The 20,186-nt window shown below is 38.3% G+C and overlaps 1 long non-coding RNA gene across 2 annotated transcripts in view; it reads right to left on the reverse strand.

The window, feature by feature from the left end:
- Positions 1-16,508: 16,508 nt before the first annotated feature.
- Positions 16,509-20,186, reverse strand: part of LOC134317005 (uncharacterized) — a 48,064-nt gene continuing 44,386 nt past the window's right edge. For both annotated transcript variants that reach the window (XR_010013158.1, XR_010013157.1), the window contains 2 exons: positions 16,882-17,031; positions 16,509-16,761 (listed from right to left, as the gene is read on the reverse strand). This is a non-coding gene — a long non-coding RNA (uncharacterized LOC134317005). The remainder of the gene's footprint in view (positions 16,762-16,881; positions 17,032-20,186) is intronic.

Consider the following 20,186-nt stretch of genomic DNA (forward strand, 5'->3'; position numbering starts at 1 on the left):
AGCATCTCACTGAGCTCCAACAAGAATTTAAAAGGTAGAAAGTTTAGGTGAATGATACACTAAAAGCACTATCAGAGTAATGGAGCCAAACATATTTAGAGCCATATATTCAAAAGATTAACCCTTATGCAATCTACTTAGACTTACTCTCACACTTTTACAAAAAATGACAGCTAGCTTGCCACCCCTACCCATTAACTTAGGTGTACAGAAATAGCACGGACTGCCTCATTAGGATGCGTATAGTCCCCCTGTGTTTACCAACTTTTATTTGACCAACTATGCTTTCCTTTTGCTCTTTTTATCTTGAAGAGCTAGTGTTTGACAATAACAACAAGCCTCTAACACAACTCTTTACTCGGCTGAATTTGTGTTCATTTTTTTCTCACACATACAGCCAAGCCTGAAAGTCTGCACACCCCTTTCACCTTCTCCATGTTTTATTACGGTACAAACTCATTCTATAATAGATTGAGTTCTTTTTTGCCTCAAACATCTACACACAATCGTCAATAATCACAAAGTGAAAACAGGGTTTAGAAAATATGCAATTATATTTTACTGACAAAAATAGTTTATTTAGGGGTTACGTATCTGTACACACCCTTAGCCTAATACTTGGTTGATGCACCTTTGGCAGCAATTACAGCTTCAAGATGTATTGGAAAAGAAGTTTGTTCTGTCCACTTGTTTCTGGGCATTTTTGCCCATCCCTCTTGGTATATCCTGGGATATGCTGGGAGCGTCAGTACACAGCCATTTTCAGCTCCGTCCACAGATGTTTAATTGGATTCAGGTCTGGGCTCTGGCTGGGCCACTCAAGGACATTCACAGACTTTCTCTGCCACTCCGTTGTTCTCTTGGCTGTGTGCTTCAGGTCGTTGTCATGTTCGAAGGTTAACCTTTGCCCCAGTCTGAGGTCCAGAGCGCTCTGAAGCAGGTTTTCTTTAAGGATCTCGTTGTACTTAGCAGCATTCACCTTTCCCTCTATCAGGACTAGTCACCCTGGTCCAGCTGCTGAAAGGCTATTTTGTGTTGAATTTTGTGACAAAAAACTAGAACTCAATTTATTATACTAGAATGAGTCTATAACGTAATAAAATGTGGAGAAGGTGAAAGGGGTGTGCAGACTTTCCGGCTTGACTGTATTCAAAGCTAAATTCTAGCTTGATTTGTATGTGTTTTAGGTCATTGTCTACTTGAATTTTTAAGGTAATCTACCTGCTCATTACATCATGTATTTTCTCCCATGTCTTACTGTTTTACTGCAAACATGGTGTAGCAAAAAAACTAAACATTTGTGTAATGTAACCACAAAGCTCATGGGCATGTACTCTAGAGCTCACTTGACTTGTGTGCCATTTATGGTGGTTCCTGGATTTGACTCTCTGGACATATTACTAAAAGTTTTGTTTATATGCACTAAAAACGATACTTAACACTAATTTAAAAATGTTTAAAGACTTTTCAACTGTAAATGTTTATTTATATAAGCATGGCTTAGTACTACCTTTGGTCATAATCATTATTTGCTTGTTCCAACATTTAGTCACTAAAAAGATCAAAGATTATATAATTATTTGATATTATTAGTATGTAATATAAGTAAGACTTTTAAACGTCATTTGGCCTAATTCGTATGCATTATAAGTACGACTTTTTAAAGTAAGACATACAGAAATGTGTTAGATAGACCATTATATCCACTATTAGCTGAAACTCTCATGCATGGTCATATTTTTGGTCTTGTAATAAATATATTAGAATTGGCTGGAACACATTCTTATATGCTGCACTATACATCAGTGACCAAGCAAAACATTTGCCAACCAGTAATTGGATGAATTATTGGGTATGTAGTCATGTATGAATGTTTTTTTTTACAGGCCTACCAAAATTTGTCCTGATTTTTTCTGTATTTTTGTTTTATAGCACTCAGGAGACATATAATAAGGGCCTATATATTGGTTATATTAATATTCTGATGGGGTAGGAGAAGATGGCTATTCCTTTTATGTCTAATCTTATTACCCATCCTTCTCCCTTTCTCTGTTTATAGTAGTATGAGCAGTGGTAGCAGTTAAGGTACTGGACTAGTGACTGGAAGGTTTCTGGCTGACGCCCCACCATTGCCATGTTGCCACTATTGTTGCACTTGATTGCTTGCATTGTGTACAGTCACAAAAGTCGTTTAGGATAGAAGCATCTGCTAAATGCAATAAATGCTCTTTTTGCAACATTTTTTCTTCTTTCTGCTGTTTATTTAAGAATTTAACAAATCTGAATTAAAGTTGGCTATTGTTTATGCAGTATTTGCTAGGGCTACAATCTTCAGAATGATCTATGGCCAAAAGTATGTGAACACCTGATTGCGCCTGATTAATATACAGTAGATTAATATATAGATTTACAGCATTGATATAGATTTGCCCCCACTTTTTGTAACAGCCTCCATTTATGTGGGAAGACCTTTTGCAGTCTATGAAAATTTGTGCCCATTCAGTCAAAAGCCCTTAGTTCATCCCAAAGTTGTTTAATTAGTTTGATGGTAGGGCTCTCTGCAGACCACTGAATCCAGTTTAATTCATCCCAGAAGTGTTAAATATGGTTAAGCTCAGGATTCACTCTGTAAGAACAGAGACTGAAACAAGTTACCAAATAATTGTAAGGTATATAAAGGGAAAAAAATGACCCAAAGAAAAGACCTACACGGTGTGTGTGCTAATGCTAGCAATAATATGAAACTTTTCTGAAAGTAGTAAAGGGGTGCCAATATTTTTGGCCATGACTGTGTGGGTGTGTGAGTATGCATGCATGTATGTACATACAGGATTGTGAGGCAAAGTGGCCCTCTGTTGGTTCAAACTAGATGCTGAGGCCATCATGTCCATTGGCATCAGTGAGTCTTGGCCACCCAACAACTGGTGTGCGATTTGTGGCTTTTTCTTTCTTCCTACTGTCCAACATGGCTGCCAGTGAGCCAGAGATGTACACAAGTCACAAAATAAAAGCTAAATGACAGCTAAGCGGTTGGCTTAAATCAAATAAGCCTGTCCAAGTGTTTTTTTTTACTTGATCCAATGTCTTTCATTTGTATCTGTTGTAATTCCCAAAGTTGTTCCTTACATTTAGGCTGTTAAATCGGTTATTTTCTTCTCTGTCCAGGTGATCCCATACTGCCTCTGTAATATTCAGGTATGGACTTTGTGAAGTCAGTATTTTATCAGCTGTTTTTCTCTCCAAATATGATTTTACTGTATTAGATTGGAATCGTTATCATGCTGAAAAATAAAACCATTCCAAATCAGACACTTTCCAGTAGAAATGATATTATACAAAAAAACTTTTTTTTACTTTTTCAGTCTTGATGAGCCCATGCAGAGAATATTGCCAACACCACTGGCAGAAAATATTGCCAGTTGCCACTGGCAACAACACTGGCTCAACAACTGATGTACAAATCTGGTATATAAATATGGTATAAAGCTTTCTTTAAAACATAGCTAATCAGTGGTGCTCAAAGGTTAGAAGAGCTGTAAAATGTGGATAGGCCTCAGGATAAAGGCAGATCATTAGGGCAAATAAAGAAATACAAAGATTTAATACTACTATGGTGGTCTGGTACCCAGAACAGGGCAACTACCAATTTACTGTGCAAATCACTGGAAGCAAAAAATCACAAAAAGCAATTCTTCACGCGTTAATCCAACCAAAATAGTGCCAGAACATTTAGTTTTTAAAATTTTTTTCAGTTGCTCTCCCAATCTAGTTGTATCCAATTACCTGATTACATTTTGCTTCCTCTCTGCTGCTGATGACTTCCAGTCCTGCCTGAGGAGAGCCATGACTAACGCAAACCCTGTTTGACACGTGCAATAGCTGACTGCATCGCTTCACCTGCACGAGGCACAAGTTCATATAGTGCTCAGTCTCGTTCATGAAGAGTCATGCAATGATCCCCATTATCCCCCGTCTCTGTGCAGGCACAATCAATAAGCCAGCAGAGGTTGCATATGCATCAGTTATGTGGAATCTCCTCTGGCATCCAACCCAATGGACGAGCCAAAGATCCGTCTCATAAGTTTGAGATGTCAGCTCTGGTGTGCTAGCGTGTTTTACCGCTATGTCATCTGAGCACCCGTGCCAGGACATTTAAGGTACATATTAATTAACTAATCAGCTGTGGTTTATCATGCACAGCTAATCTTTGAAATCAGGTTGTGCTATAAGGGAATGGAAAGAAGCTTGACAATGTTCGCTCTACAAATTAGCAAAACAGTTCTTTTGTCACTGTCCACCAAAATTGTCTTTAGTCACCTTGCCTGTCACTAGGTGGGTGAATGTAGGTGGACAATTTTGCAACCTGACCAAAAGAAATGATGTAGGTTTTTTTTTTTATCTGTCACTAAAATATTTCAGTTTGTTAATTGAATTGTAAAGATTGTATGTCATATTTAAGATGGAAAAGTTCTGAAAATATTCATCTTGGTCTCATTTTTGTTCATCAAAAACCTGGCATTGTAACATGGATGTGTACAGTTATTTTATATCCGCTGAATGCACTTGCAAATCCCTCAATTCCCAAAATGGCTGTTGTGATCAATAAAGGGAAAGATGACTCCTCACTTAACATAATTGCTTCTATTAATCACCGTCACTGTGCACCAGTCTCACAGCATGGTTCTAACCGCCAGCAGATCCAGATTCATATATAAACGCTGGATATAGCTCTTTTTTATTTGACAATGGCATTTTTCTGTCACAAATATACATGTACCAAGCACTGTAATGGGTACACTATTTACTCTACATGAAAAGAAAATAGCTCTACTCTCAAATATTCTGTGTTTTGTTCTATTGTCCAAAGACATGTAAGTTAGGGACATGTGACAGTGTTTGACACTGAACACTGATAAATCATGTGTAACCTGTACTGTGCTTTCATGAATGTAACCATAAGTATAAAACATGCTGTTAAATTTCTAATAATAAAGAAAATTTTCTATTTTACTCCCAAAAACACATTTTCTTTGGATTGAGTTACAGCTACAAGCAATTACTTCTGTCTGGTTTCTCGGCCATTCCCCAAATTCAGTAGAGGATTGCAAGTAAACAGTGATTACTTTCATTGTGGCATAAATAAAGCACTGCTTGGACTGAAATACAATGCTTGTACTGTGTTTTGTTTTGGCACCTTCAAAGTACCACATAGTGAAATGTAGTACAGCTGCAAGTTGATTGCATTTCAAGCTAATTTGTATTCTGTTATGACAAGGATTCAGAATTCCATTCCATTCCATTCCATTCCAGAATTCCATTCTTTTAAATGCAAACCTACAAACCTGTATTGTTTTTTGTTATGAAGTTGAACAATGTTAAATTAATGCAACAGATCTTTTAAATGCAATTTCCATTCCATCCTTAGTGGGTAGCACTGTCGCCTCACAGCAAGAAGGTCCTGGGTTCGATCCCCAGGTAAGGCTCCTTTCTGTGTGGAGTTTGCATGTTCTCCCGGTGTCTGCGTAGGTTTACTCCGAGTGCTCCAGTTTCCTCCCACAGTCCGAAGATATGCAAGTGAGGTGAATTGGAGACACTAATGTCCCTGACTGTGTTTGATATAACCTTGTGAAATGATGAATCTTGTGTTATGAGTAACTACCGTTTCTGTTGTGGATGTAACTGAAGGGTGTAAAACATGACGTTAAAAATGTAAATAAACAAACAAACTATGAAAAGCAATGTCGTGTGTTGCATTTCACACTTTTCACTGTAGTGATTGCATTTCAATTTAGCACAAAACCACTCCATACAGGATAGTTAATAGTGTTACATGGTATGTTATTGTCATTTTAAATAGCACAATTTTCTTGCCTAGTGTATGGCAAACATGTGGAATTCATGTGTTGTGTGTTTGTGTGTGTGAAAGAGAGAGAGAGAGAGAGAGAGAGAGAGAGAGAGGTTTATTATGACAGATTATCTCTTATAGAGCTTCTCTTCAAGTACCTTCAGATCAGATTTGTCCACTGGGATTCTAGCCTTATGTTAATGACGAGCCTTCTGTTGACTTTCATTCTCCCATTATCTTTCCCTTTCACACTGCTGGCTCCTCAACCAACTTCTCTATGAGTCAGCACCTCATCAAGGCTAACTCTGCTAAGCTCTACAAATGTGTCTGGATCGATAGGTGCTTTATTAGGTCTCTGGGTCACATTGTGGCTGGCCTTTCTTATGCCTATTCACTGATAAGCATTATATTATGGTTACCTGACAAAGTGGTATTATAAATGACAGTTTGGTATCTATGTTTACTCATACATAAACTACACATAGGAGCCAAATGGAGAGGAAAAAAGGCTGGCAGATGAAGTGCTGTCGGGGGAAAAGAACAGCCTATGTGTCAAGTTATTTGGTGATTAGTCTGATAACTATATGTAAGAATGATATAGACATGTTTAACACTGCTGTTCACAACTGACAAAAACATATTTTTAAAATGATTTTTGTGTTGGCCCTACATATGGTGGCTTAATGCATTAACACTTTTTACTAGGGTTGCACTAATATTTTATACGTATTGACACCAATACTGGCTCTAAAGAGCAGTATCTGTGTCGGTACAGGGACACCGTCATGCAGAAACATTAAGAGTGCTTTAATAGCGGACATGTACATTTACATGCTATCTGCTTAACTTTTGGTTCATAGATGTTTTCACTTCACAATAACAGCATCTAACTGGGGCAGCTCTAGCAGAGCAAAAAAAACTGCATTCTGTGACAGTGCATTGGAAAAAAATGCAATGCCAAATACAACCTGTTCTACTGTCAGTGTTGGCCAATAAAGATTAAATAGTTAAATCTTGATTTTATGCACCAATTAATAATTAGTGTTGCTTAAGTAGCAATTAGAAGAGCTATATTTTATATATTTAGCTTGGTCTGAGTGGCTTCTGTAGAAACTAGTTAGATGCTCTTCTTGTGTCAATCCACTTCTATTATTTGTACAAAAATTGTGTATGCAGGGGAAGCTTTGGTCAAATGAAGCGGAGAACAAAACTGGAGCATAACTATTACAATCCTCATCACATATGCGTAGAGCTGGCTGCCTCACTATGGATGGGTGATGTGGTGACGATGCGGAATGGGAGAACGGGGGCAGAGAGGAAAATCACAATCATTACGCAGTCACCCCCCTTCTTCGTGCTCCCTTTACTCGTTTCCTCTGCATCCTGCTCTCTCTCTTTTACACTAATCTCTCTCCCTCTATTTTCCTATGTTTCTCTGTACCAAGTGAGAATGGGTTTTTACTGAACCGTAGCGACTCTGCAGTGGTGTGTTGCACCTGCAGTTGGAGTGGCGCTTTAGCGCTAGCATGCTAATGACTGCACACACACTTTCATAGATAGTCGCACACAAGAATCGTATGATCACTGGCAGAGTGACCCACTTTATTCTACTCAAATCTGTACCTCTTATGTCACTGTATGTCCCCCGATTTATGTGGTTTACATATGATTTCTGATACGTTTGATATATGACGGGGTCTGTTAGCCCTGTTAGTCCAAATCCAATGTATTCTGATCCTATCTGTGTTTTTTACTCAAACATTTTAAATACTGTATACATCCATCATTAATCTTTTGTGTGATTTCTTTGCTTTCTCATTCCATTTTTTTATTCAGCCTTTTTTTCTGCTACCCTTTCTTTTCTTGCAGCCCCCCACCCCCCCTCCCCATGTTCCCCCTTCACTACACTGAGTAATGCAGCATTCCTCGGGTAAGCTAGAGAGTCAGTCAGAGAAAGCTTGTGAGTCCTGGGAGAGGGGGATGCTTGCTACCTGTGAGCCGAATGAGTGTGCTTGGTGGATTTCTCTCTCTCATTTTTTTTCTCTCTTGCATGTTGCTGTTGATACTGTGAAAGCCATTCATTCTGCATAAACGCAGCATCTTGCTAGCATCACTGCTGCTGGATTTTACTTCAAGATTGCAACAGAAAAGAGCTAAATAAATAAGGGTAGAGCTGACGGAGTGTATCTGCCATGGCTCGACTAAATTGGTGCCTAGCAGCAGTGATTAGCTGGGGGAAGTTCCTCTTTTCCTGTTTCTTTCCCCTGAGAGCAGCCAGAAGGGATAAGGTAAGTCTGTGTTTGCATACCAGGGTCACCTTATGCAGGTATTGATTTGTGTCAGTCAGTTTGTTTTAGGCTAACCAGTTTTCCCTTTTTGCATGTTGCATATATCGCTTTACTCATTTTAGCCATTGCCTGTGATATTGATCAACCAATCAGGTGTGCATCAGGAGAAGAATCAGCTGATTGGATTTTTTTCCACACTGGAATTGAGTTAGGTCTCATCAGGTCTAATCAACTTGCATGGATATCCAAAGCAGAGTGTTTGGAAAGAGGACCTGCTGAATGGCAGTTATTGGTCAAAACAATTACTGGTCAAACTGCTGAGGTTCCAGTAAACATGTGAATCGTAATCAGAAATGAAAATTCTGATATGTTAAAGCATTATATATTATATAGTACTTCACATAGGGTAACCTTTGTTTTAGGATTAAAGAGGACAGCTCTTTAGGCTTATATTAGGGTCCCACAAGGGATTTGTACTGAGCGTATACCTCTGCAGAAGCTTTGTAAAGCTTTTAATTTTGTAGGTGCATGACAGTTTTACAGCATCTACTGTGTTAGATACGCTCTGGCATATGAAGGTCATATTTAATTGCATTAAAAAGCTCTTTTTGGTGCATAGCATGCGGTAATTATAAGTATTGAGGATAGAGGGTTGAGTTTTGATAGGATTTCTCATTGCTGATCATTTTAATAATGTTTGCAGCAGACACACCATGTCGCAACAGAATTCTTGTTCTCTTTTCCACATGCTCACAAATGCGTTTTCAGCTTTTGCTAACACCATAACGGACTGTTTTTATTCAGCTGTCAGTCAACTCCTTTATGACATGTCCTTTTTGTTTCATTGCTTCTTACAGCTTCCCCCTTCCTTTATCAAACACTCTTTGGTCAGGCAGAGAGCTTTCACTTTCACATATCTATGATATGTTTTAGATTTGACATTATAATGTGCCATTTCTCTGTTAGTAACCCTGCAATAAACAACACAGTGGCTTTGGAATAGGGTAGTAAATGTCCTTGGGTGGCCAAAACAAAAAAATCTGTGGATGGACTTGAAAAGCATTTCATTTCCGCTTACCACAAAATTAAACTAAACTTGAACCTTCTGCTAGAAGAAATAGACATATAATCCCCAATTTAGGTGTTCAAAGCTGGTATTCACCCCCTTTCTAGTCCTGTTATTCTAGAACCCTAAACCAGAAAAAGTTGGGACGATAATGAAAATGTGCAAAAAATGCAGTGTTTCTTACATTCACTTTGACTTACTTAGAATTTAATTGCAGACAGTTTAAACGCAAGATTTTTTATGTTTTGTCTTGTCAACTTCACTTTGTTTGTTAATATACATCCATTTCTAAATTTCAGGCCTGTAATATAACACTTTGGCACCAAAGATACCAAGCAATGAGGTGTTTCAGGTGTTGTTTTGTTCTATTTTATCCTGCAAACACATCGTAAGGTGTGCAAGGCTGTTGTTGTCGTTTCATTTTTCATTTCAAAATCTCCACATATTCTCTATTAGGGACACATCTGAACTGCAGGCAGGCAGGCCAGTCCAGTGCCTGTACCCTTTCCTAAAAACAAAAGCCAGAGTCCGTCATGGTATGGGGTATGGTGAAAGCAGTCTGGATGGTCCTTTTTAGTTTTGATACGGCACACATCTTCGGCATCCATTTCTGTCAAAAAATTATATAAAATACTGATTCGTTTGACCACAATACAGGTTTCCACTGTGTGATGGTCCATCCCAGATGCCTTTGAGCCCAGAGAACTTTAGGCCGCTTCTGGACATGCTTAACAGAAGGCTTCTTGACAAATGCCAGGTTTAAGTGGCATTTGTGAATCTAATTGTAGTGTTAGACAAAGGTTTGCCAAAGTTGCCCATATGGTTATATCAGCTATTGGTGAATGATGGTTCTTGATGCAGTATTGTCTGAAAGATCAGAGACCACAGGTCTTCAGCTTAGGCTTGCGTCCTTACCCTCTATGCACTGAAGTTGTTCCATATTCCTTAAATCATTTAATAATATTATGCACTGTGGAGGGAGAAATATTCAAATCCTGTCCAATCTTTTTTTTTTACTTTTTAATAATTATCTAACAAACTGGAGATCCTCTGCCCACTTTTGCTTCTCAAAAACTCAGCCTTTTGTGGATAATGCTTTTGTACCAAATCATGATTAAAATCACCTGTTGACATCACCTGTTTGAAATTACACCATTATTTATTTTATTTTTTTTACCTCATTACTAGCCCTAAATTGCCCTGTCCCAACTTTTTTTTGAAAATGTTGCAGGCCTGAAATGCAGGAGGCCTGAAATGCAGGAATGGAGGTATAAAAAATAAAAAGAAGTTAACTACAGAAAACATGGAATATTTTGGGTTCCTAATGAAATAAAAAAATAAAAAATGTATCATTGTTTTTTTTTTTTATTAGCATTTATTTATGCTGTTCCAAATGTTTTCTTATTTGTGCTTGTAGTTTCTTGATCTTCAGAACTTTTTTCAATAACTGTGAGGCCAGTTTTTAATTTTTTGGGGAAGACTGTAAAAAGTATTTGAAAGGGTTTGTTGATTTATTATAGGCATCGTATTTCACTCCATAACTCTCTGGTTTTTAGATATATGATATTAGATATGGTTTTTAGATATGACATGATCCGCTCAAGTATAGAATGTTGACACAAACACTGACCTCCTGCCTTTTTGCTTCATGGGGTAAAGTCTTAGACTGCATTTACATGATATGCAGCGAAACCGTTTTTTCTCTGACTGTGCCATTGTTTTCTTATGGAGAAAGGAAGGCACCTACCTTGATGCTGCATTACCTTGGGTATCATGCACCACACAGATTTGCCCCTTTGATGGTTGTTTTTTTACTGCTTGTCACTGCCCTCAATCTGATTAAACTTTGATTCCATTTGTCACTTACCTTTTCAATGCGCTACCAGTGGGACAAAATGTTTACATGATGTAGACAGAGGCAAAGCACATAAGGAGAAACATGGCAAAGAGAAACTGATTCTCTGTTCCATTTATATGTGAAGTAGGGACACCAGGTTTGCATTTTAGATAGCAAATTTCCTCTTTCTGGAATTACTTGTGGTGACTTCATTGTTCTTTAAAATCATTAGATTTTGTTTGTTTTGCTGGGTTTCTCTTCACATCTCCAAATCACAGCCATTGCCAGAGCTTTCTTGTTTTAAACTAAAATATATTCTATAAAAAACTGCATGTGAATACTGGCAATACTGTCAGTCAATAATGTCCATAGTGTTTATTACTTTAAGCTTAGCTCTTAGTTGCACAGCCAGCAAAAAGCAGCAGATCGTGTAAAAGGCTTAAATGTTGAGGTAAAAGGCAAAATGTGCTTAGCCTTGCAGTGAATGAAGTGCGCCACCCTTCTCATGTGAAAGCCACCTTTTTGGTAGATCCTTTGAAGTCCTGCCAGATTGGATAGTTAGTGTATGTGAACTGCCATCATCACATCTCTGCACACTTGTTCGTTGGGATTTAGGACTGGGCTTTTTTTAGCTTTGACTGTTGAAAGGTAAACTGTTGTTTCAGTCTGAGGTTGCAGTCTGAGGATGTTTATTTATTTGGCTTCTTCATATCTCTCTTTTGCTGAAAAGCAACAACATAACTTGATGCTGCTGACACCATGCTTTACTGTGTGAATAGTATTAGCCAAGTGATGTGCAGTGCCTGTGTACTTACCAGACAGTGCTTGCTGTTCTGTCTAAAAAGTTTGATATTCTTTTCATCAGACCAAAAAATCTTCATGTTGCTCGAATCGAATCCTTTACATGCTGTTTAGCCATCTATATATTCCTTTTACTCAACAGTGGCCACTCTTGCCATACAGGCCTGCATACATTATGCCAATTTGGCTAAACAGCTAAATCTAGAATTGTTTAAGCATCTTTTGTTTTATATTCTTGCCCTGATCTACTCCTTGCAACTATTTGATGGCAGGTGTTCAGTTCCCTGGACTTCATGGCTTGGTTTTTGTCCTGATATTGCAGTGTAAATTGTGGGCCCTTATAGACCCAGGTGTGTCCAGTATATTCAAATTGCAAAAGGTGGACTTAAATTGAGTTTTAGACACATTGCAAGGATAATACAAATAAGTAAATGTATAAAAAATAAAAATAAAGTAAATTAAAAAAGGGAAAAAAACTAGAATGCATCTACAAGAGTTATTAAATCATCTATCACATCAGTCTTACCTGCAAGGTTTTATTAAAGCATTACCTTAAGATGCAAATCCAAATCATGGATATCATTCAACTTCAGTAAAACCCAGCTAGAGCCAACAGCATAAACCATTTATGCTCATGTAGCTCAGCCAGAGCCAGGCATCTTTCCAAAAGACCTGAGTTTCACCTCTGGCACTGTCACTAATTCTGCCTGGGAAAGAAGAATGACTGCCAAACCTGGAGGACAACAAAATCAGGCTGATGGACTAGATATTTTTGTTTCAACATCTCCTGCGATGACTAGTCCTTAAGAATACTCAGGAAAGGAAGTAAAAAGAAGAATACCTTCTTTTTACTTCCTTTCCTTTCCCTTTTGTTCTGTTGCCTTACAGAACTTCGAAGTCCATTTAATCCGTTTTACCTTGAATTAACCAGCAATTAATAGGAACTGTTCAAATTACTGAGTATATTGAAGGTTATCATGATGCGCCTTGTAGGTGTCTAGGTAATTTTTTTAAGATGTCACCCAATGCATTGTACGATGAATTTATTATACAAAAAGTAGTAATTGGTTGTGTCTGAGAGACCGAGAGAGAGCTTATAGTCTGGATTTAGTGCCATCTGATTTCCACCTTTTTGGACTACTTAAAAAAGCTTTAAGAGGAAGAAGATTTTCAGGTGATGATGATGTAAAAGCAGCGGTGCATCAGTGGCCAGTGGCTACGCGCTCAACCAAAAACATTTTTTGCTGATGTAATAAAAAGTTGGTACGACGCTGGGAAAAATGCATCAGGGGGTAACTATGTAGAAAAGTAATGTAATTTGTTTTTGAAATTCTTAATAAATAAAGTAAAAAGTGTGCTAATTTAAAAGGTCACATGCTAAAACCTACATGAAAAAGAAAAAAAAATACTAGAGTTACTATAAAGAATTCTTTCCACTTTGTTAAGATAATCAATTGACATTTATAAAAGAATGCATGGGGGCTGATTAATAAATGAATAAGAGTTACCTACCAATGCTTATAGCACAATTAAGGACATCTCTTGTTTAGAAGTACCTGCTGCTAGATGGGTAAGAATGTAATTAGATTTCTATGAGGGGCTTATATTCTATAAATGTTAAACAAAGTAAGGTGTCTTTTTGTTACCTAACATAAAAAAGTAGAGTAAAAGAAGAGGCTTGTTATTTTACTTTATTATTTTTGAACAATTCCTCCAGTCTTATTTTAATCCCACTCCTGTCTGCTCTATTTTTGCTGCAAGCTATTGTGCTGTGTCCCACAGTACTGGCAGTCTAAATGTGTTCTAATTTTATGTTTTACCCCATGGTATGGCAACATCACGTACACAAAACAGTAAACTGCTGTTATGCTTAAACGGTTTACCCAGAACTCTATACTCAGCATTAGTGCCAGTTTGTGTAATGTACTGCCAATTTACTTTTTCACCAGCACATGTGTACCTTCAGATTTGTAGCATTTTACCTAATTATGTTTCACATGGGTGGCTCAGTGGGTAGCACTGTCGCCTCACATCAAGAAGGTCCTTGGGTCGATCCCCAGGTGAGGTGGTCCAGGTCCTTTCTGTGTGGAGTTTGCATGTTCTCCCCGTGTCTGCATGGGTTTCCTCCAGGAGCTCCGGTTTCCTCCCACAGTCCAAAGACATGCAAGTGAAGTGAATTGGAGATACAAAATTGTCCATGACTGTGTGTTTGCCATTAAACTTGTGAACTGATGAATCTTGTGTAACTAGTAACTATCATTTCTGTTATAAATGTAACCAAAGTGTGTAAAACATGACGTTAAAATCCTAATAAATAAATAAATAAATGTTTCACATCATTGTTAGGATCTTCAAGTAATAACAGTACTAATCACAACACAACTCTGCTATACTTTTAAACACTATATGGCAAAAAGTATGTAGACACCAGTGGCGATTTCTCCAAGACGGCAAGGGAAGCTCAGCTTCCCCTTAAATGTCAAAAATTAAATGGTCAAATATGTACAGTTGTGTTAACATTTCATTGTCTACAAATGCGTTAGAACACGTTCATCTCGAAGACGAGTTCGTTCAGAACCAGCTACTTATCACAAATCAACTCGATTTTGTTAACTTCTCATACATTCCCGGAGCGTCAATGCATTCGCCCGTAGAAGCTGAGCGTCTCTTCACTTCAATGGGGCTGCATGAAACGGTTTTTTTCATTGCTTCGAAACTTGCCGGTGATTGGATAAATGCCACGATTTTGTTCAGCCCCCGGACGCTGAGCTTCTCTGGGGGTGAATGGAGCTGTGGGCGGGTCTGGACGCTGAGCTTCTGCAAGATGATTGGAGGATCAGTCGAAAGGCTGAATCCCGTTTTGATTGCCAGCTAGTTTGAGCTCTACACTGTCACTTCTCAAACTCAAAAGAAGCTTTATTGGCATGACAAATAAGGACATTCGTATTGCCAAAGCAATACACTTAATCATTAGTCACTTAATCACTGGGAGCTTCAGTCCCATCGCGGATTTTGCGAGTGAAGTCGAAAGACAAACTGCAACCCATTTCAGGCCATTTTCTTGAAAAGGAACGGAGAGCAGAATTTATGTATAAATAAATTGACAAATTTTATGATGTAAGCCGACAATGAGCTTTCCCTCTTTGAAAGACCAGCAGCCGCCACTGGTAGACACCCATGCTAAATATTAAGTTCAGGTGTTTAAGCCTAACCCACTGCAAACCCTTTCTGTTTACAACAAATTATTTTATTTACATACAAGGAAAAGAAAACCACCTATGTACAATATTTACAGATTTCGATATTAACACAAAAGAAACAAGACCATGGGCAGTGCTAAAAAAAACACAACAAAACATGTTACACAAAAACAAAACAAGCAAAACACATAGAACCAAAAGGCTAACTACACTATTATTCTTCAAAAGAAAAAGCAAAAATAGATTGGTTGGAGCACACCCCTTCCCTGATGTACAGTGTATCACAAAAGTGAGTACACCCCTCACATTTCTGCAAATATTTCATTATATATTTTCATGGGACAACACTATAGACATGAAACTTGGATATAACTTAGAGTAGTCAGTGTACAGCTTGTATAGCAGTGTAGATTTACTGTCTTCTGAAAATAACTCAACACACAGCCATTAATGTCTAAATAGCTGGCAACATAAGTGAGTACATGGTCGTCATCCCAGAAGGAAGCTGACGCACAAGAAAGCCCGCAAACAGTTTGCTGAAGACAAGCAGTCCAAGAACAGGATTACTGGAATGCCCTGTGGTCTGACGAGACCAAGATAAACTTGTTTGGCTCAGATGGTGTCCAGCATGTGTGGCGGCGCCCTGGTGAGAAGTACCAAGACAACTGTATCTTGCCTACAGTCAAGCATGGTGGTGGTAGCATCATGGTCTTGGGCTGCATGAGTGTTTCTGGCACTGGGGAGCTGCAGTTCATTGAGGGAAATATGAATTCCAACATGTACTGTGACATTCTGAAACAGAGCATGATCCCCTCCCTTCGAAAACTGGGCCTCATGGCAGTTTTCCAACAGGATAACGACCCCAAACACAACCTCCAAGATGACAACTGCCTTGCTGAGGAAGCTGAAGGTAAAGGTGATGGACTAAACCCAATTGAGCACCTGTGGCGCATCCTCAAGTGGAAGGTGGAGGAGTTCAAGGTGTCTAACATCCACCAGCTCCGTGATGTCATCATGGAGGAGTGGAAGAGGATTCCAGTAGCAACCTGTGCAGCTCTGGTGAATTCCATGCCCAGGAGGGTTAAGGCAGTGCTGGATAATAATGGTGGTCACACAAAATATTGACACTTTGGGCACAATTTGGACATGTTGACTGTGGGGTGTACTCACTTATGTTGCCAGCCATTTAGACATTAATGGCTGTGTGTTGAGTTATTTTCAGAAGACAGTAAATCTACACTGCTATACAAGTTGTACACTGACTACTCTAAGTTATATCCAAGTTTTATTTCTATAGTGTTGTCAGATGAAAAGATATAATAAAATATTTGCAGAAATGTGAGGGGTGTACTCACTTTTGTGATACACTGTATCTAGACAAAGGAATTGTACATAGGTGGTCTAATGGATAGGTGTGCACCTGCTGACCTGTCCACAAAGACACAATAAACACAAAACAGCAGTCATATACTGACTATAGTAGTTATTATTTATTGTTTGGCAAAAAACGCTCAATTAATAACAGAGGTTAATGAGCCAAGATGATAAGATGGTGTTAACAATTTCCTTTTTAACAATATCCTTTCTCCATGCTTTTCCTCCTCCATCAATCCTTCTCATCAGGTTTTTTAAATTTTAAGCCGCGCCTTCTCTGAGCTGATTGGTGGGTGGGAGTCCTCGACGTCACCTCACTTCATGGTTACACGTTCATCTAACCAAGCAATCTGTGTAACAAAAAAAACCACTACATTGCATGTAACAGATGGTTTGACTGGTTTGGTGTGAAAAAACATCATTGATATTGAAAAAGAGAAGTGCCCTCTGAATAGGGCTTTGAATTTTACCATGGAATTCCCTTAAGCTTATTCAGGGGCACATTGATGGTTCCCAGTAATTTCCTGTTCCTGATCGCCATTACCCTCAAGATCCTGACGCTCGGTGTTCTCATTTCACTAATGTTCTGGTGCCTCGTAAATTAGCCGACACTGCATACCCTGCAGACAGCCAAGGAGAAACAGTTTAGTCCTGAACATCTTGTGATGAATGAGCTACTCCTTTATCTGGCCATATTGTTTCTTCACATAATATACTAGTCGGTGTTTTTCCAAGCTCACAAGCTGTTTTGATTAAATGCTGTTTTGGTTAGTATTGGGTGGTTGCTCTCTGAACACATTTTTAATTTGAAAATGTTAAAATTAAATATTAGCTAGTGCACATTTAAATATTAAATGTGACTTTTAAATATCCCAAACAACTGAAATTATTAATGCAAGAAAATGTATTTATTAGTATTCAAGAGTAATTATCACATATTTTAGTTGGAGAAACAAAAATCTTAGACACATGCCAAATCTAACCATGCCAGACACACGATAAAGTGTGTGGGAGATCGATAAAAGTGTAAGCTATTGGTATATACATCGTTTTACTAGTAATAAATTGTTGAGGAGAACACAAACTCATTTCCATTTACATGGAAAATAATGTGGTCTAAATTTAGTTTACTGGTCGCAGATTGATTTTGAATTAGAAATATAAAATTTTTTTGGTGTTTTGGCCTCTAGAATTACAAACTTTGTGCAAAAGTCTTACTTCTAGGGATTCATACCTAAGTTTTTTATTTATTTATTTATTATTCATTTATTATTTTATAAATTTTTTTCTCCCTTTTAGCGCGTCCAATTGCCCGATTGCGTCATGCTTCCACTCCACCAATGCTGATCCCTGCTCTGATTGAGGAGAACAAAGCTAACCCACGCCCCCTCCGACACGTGGGCAGCATGCCGTATGCATCTTATCACCTACACTTTGATGAGTGCAGTGCAGCTCAGCACTGTGTATGGAGAGACACACCCTGAGAGCACTCTTTTCTCATCTCTGTGCAGGCGGCAATCAATCAATAACTAATTGCATTAGTTATGAGAGAGCAACCCCATCCGGCTTAATCCCACCCATATCTGAACAACAGGCCAATCGTTGTTCATGTGGTTGCTCAGCCTAGCCGGCAGGCAGAGCTGAGAGTCGATACAATGTATTCAAGATCCCAGCTCTGGTTCCAGCGTGTGTTTTTACCGCTGCGCCACCTGATCGGTCTTTTTTATTATTATTTATTTTTAATGTATTTTTGGGTGGCTTATTTTAAAAACTTTCAGGTGTATTTAGCCAGTCTAAAAAAACCTTTGTAACATGTTAGAAAATTGCAAGTTAAGGGACGGCACAGTGGCTCGGTGGGTAGCACTCTCGCCTTACAGAAAGTAGGTCCTGGGTTTGATCCCCAGGTCCGGGTCCTTTCTGTGTGGAGTTTGCATGCTCTCCCCGTGTCTGCTTGTGTTTCCTCCGAGAGCTCCGGTTTCCTCCCACAGTCCAAAAACATGCAAGTGAGGTGAATTGGAGATACAAAATAGTCCAGGACTGTCTTCAATATAACCTTGTAAACTGAAGAACCTTGTGTAATGATTAACTACCGTTCCTGTCATGAATTTAACCAAAGTGTAAAACATGACATTCAAATCCCAATAAACAAACAAACAAACAAATTGCAAGTTAAAGGTCCAAAGATGCCAATAATAGTCAAATATGGCTGGGAATCAAAAACAACCTACGTAAGAACTGACAAAGCTCTATATTACAATAGAAAGAACATGACAATGCTAACATGCAGTCGGAAATATAAGGGACATTGGGGTAAGATAAGCCGCTTTGAACCTTTGTTGACCTATAGCCAAAAGAATATAGGACAAGAATAAAACTAATGTATACAACACAAGTTCAGGATGTGCAACATTAACTAAAAGCTTAGAAGTGTGACTCAAATAGACAACAAAATATACAGTAGTGCCCCTCCAATATATGGTCTTCTGGCTCAACTGTCTTAATGTTATGGCTGTCTGAGAAATGTCACTAACCATATGTTTTAAACATATTTTAAAGTATGATTCTAAATCTACTCATCACACTCTCCCTACTATATTTATGATAAAGAATTGTGAAAATGTGAAAGATTAGTAGCTATAGCAAAAATGCATTGACTTTACTAGGGAAAATATAAAAACGCATAACTAGCAAGTGCCTCACATGCCATTTGACATCGGCTCAGATTATGTTTTGTAGAAGTAAAGTCACAATGAACTGGAGCTGAACCCTGAACCCATGCTTAATCATGGTCAATGCACCAGTTAACAAACCTAATAAAAATAAACAGGGGCTTATACTAACCGCTTTTATCGATCCTTATAATACCTATATGATTTTATGCAGTATTTGCAGATTAGCTGCTGTAGTACTATTGAAAAAGGATAAAGTGCAATAAGTCATTTGCATTAGATTAATTCATTTGTTCTAACCGTGTATTTAACAGTGTAGCAGTAATAGCAGTAACACTGAAGCTCTGCTTTTGGGTTATTGCCCCCTAGGAGGAGCTAAGAGGAACGAATACACAGATGGATTTAACTCTTGCGTGTGTACAGTAGGCCTGGGTTTTTCAAACTTTTTTCAAGCGACCCAAATTTTGTCTGCGAGTTTTTTACACGACCCAAGCAACACAACGCATCTTACTCTCTCTATAGGTTCTTTGTCAGTCATGTGTGTTTAGTGCCTGTGATGTCACCAAGACGCCAATCGTGGAGGTATTGTTTTAGTCAGCGATACAGCAGCAAAGACGCTTGCATTACTTTAGTTGCTAAGAAAGCTGGAGAATAAAAAGCGATGTATTGAAAGCAATGACAGAATATAATTCCGAGACATACTTAGCCAGGATGCCAGGGACAGTTATTTGGATAAATTATCATCTCTTAACAGCCTTAATGAGCTAAGTTGCTTGTGAGTGACTGGAACAGTGACGATGTTGCGCTTGTAGCAGTAAATGTTTGTATTGTTGATGCTGCTTATTTTACACAAAGATGTGCTGTACTTAGTTTTTTTTATGTGTTTACTTACAAGTGCAAAAAAGTACAGATAAAAAAAAGCAGCTTGATTCATAACACACAGAAAATAATGTACAAGTTTATTTAATTATTATAATTTCTCTCTGCGACCCATTTTTTTTCAACTCGCGACCCAGGGTTTGACAAACCCTGCAATAGGGTTGTATTGCATTATTTCCTCACAGACACAGATCTCTGTAGTAGTTTATAAGGAGGTTGTATGGCCT

The sequence above is a fragment of the Trichomycterus rosablanca genome, chromosome 6 (assembly GCF_030014385.1).
Source record: "Trichomycterus rosablanca isolate fTriRos1 chromosome 6, fTriRos1.hap1, whole genome shotgun sequence".
NCBI lineage: Eukaryota > Metazoa > Chordata > Actinopteri > Siluriformes > Trichomycteridae > Trichomycterus > Trichomycterus rosablanca.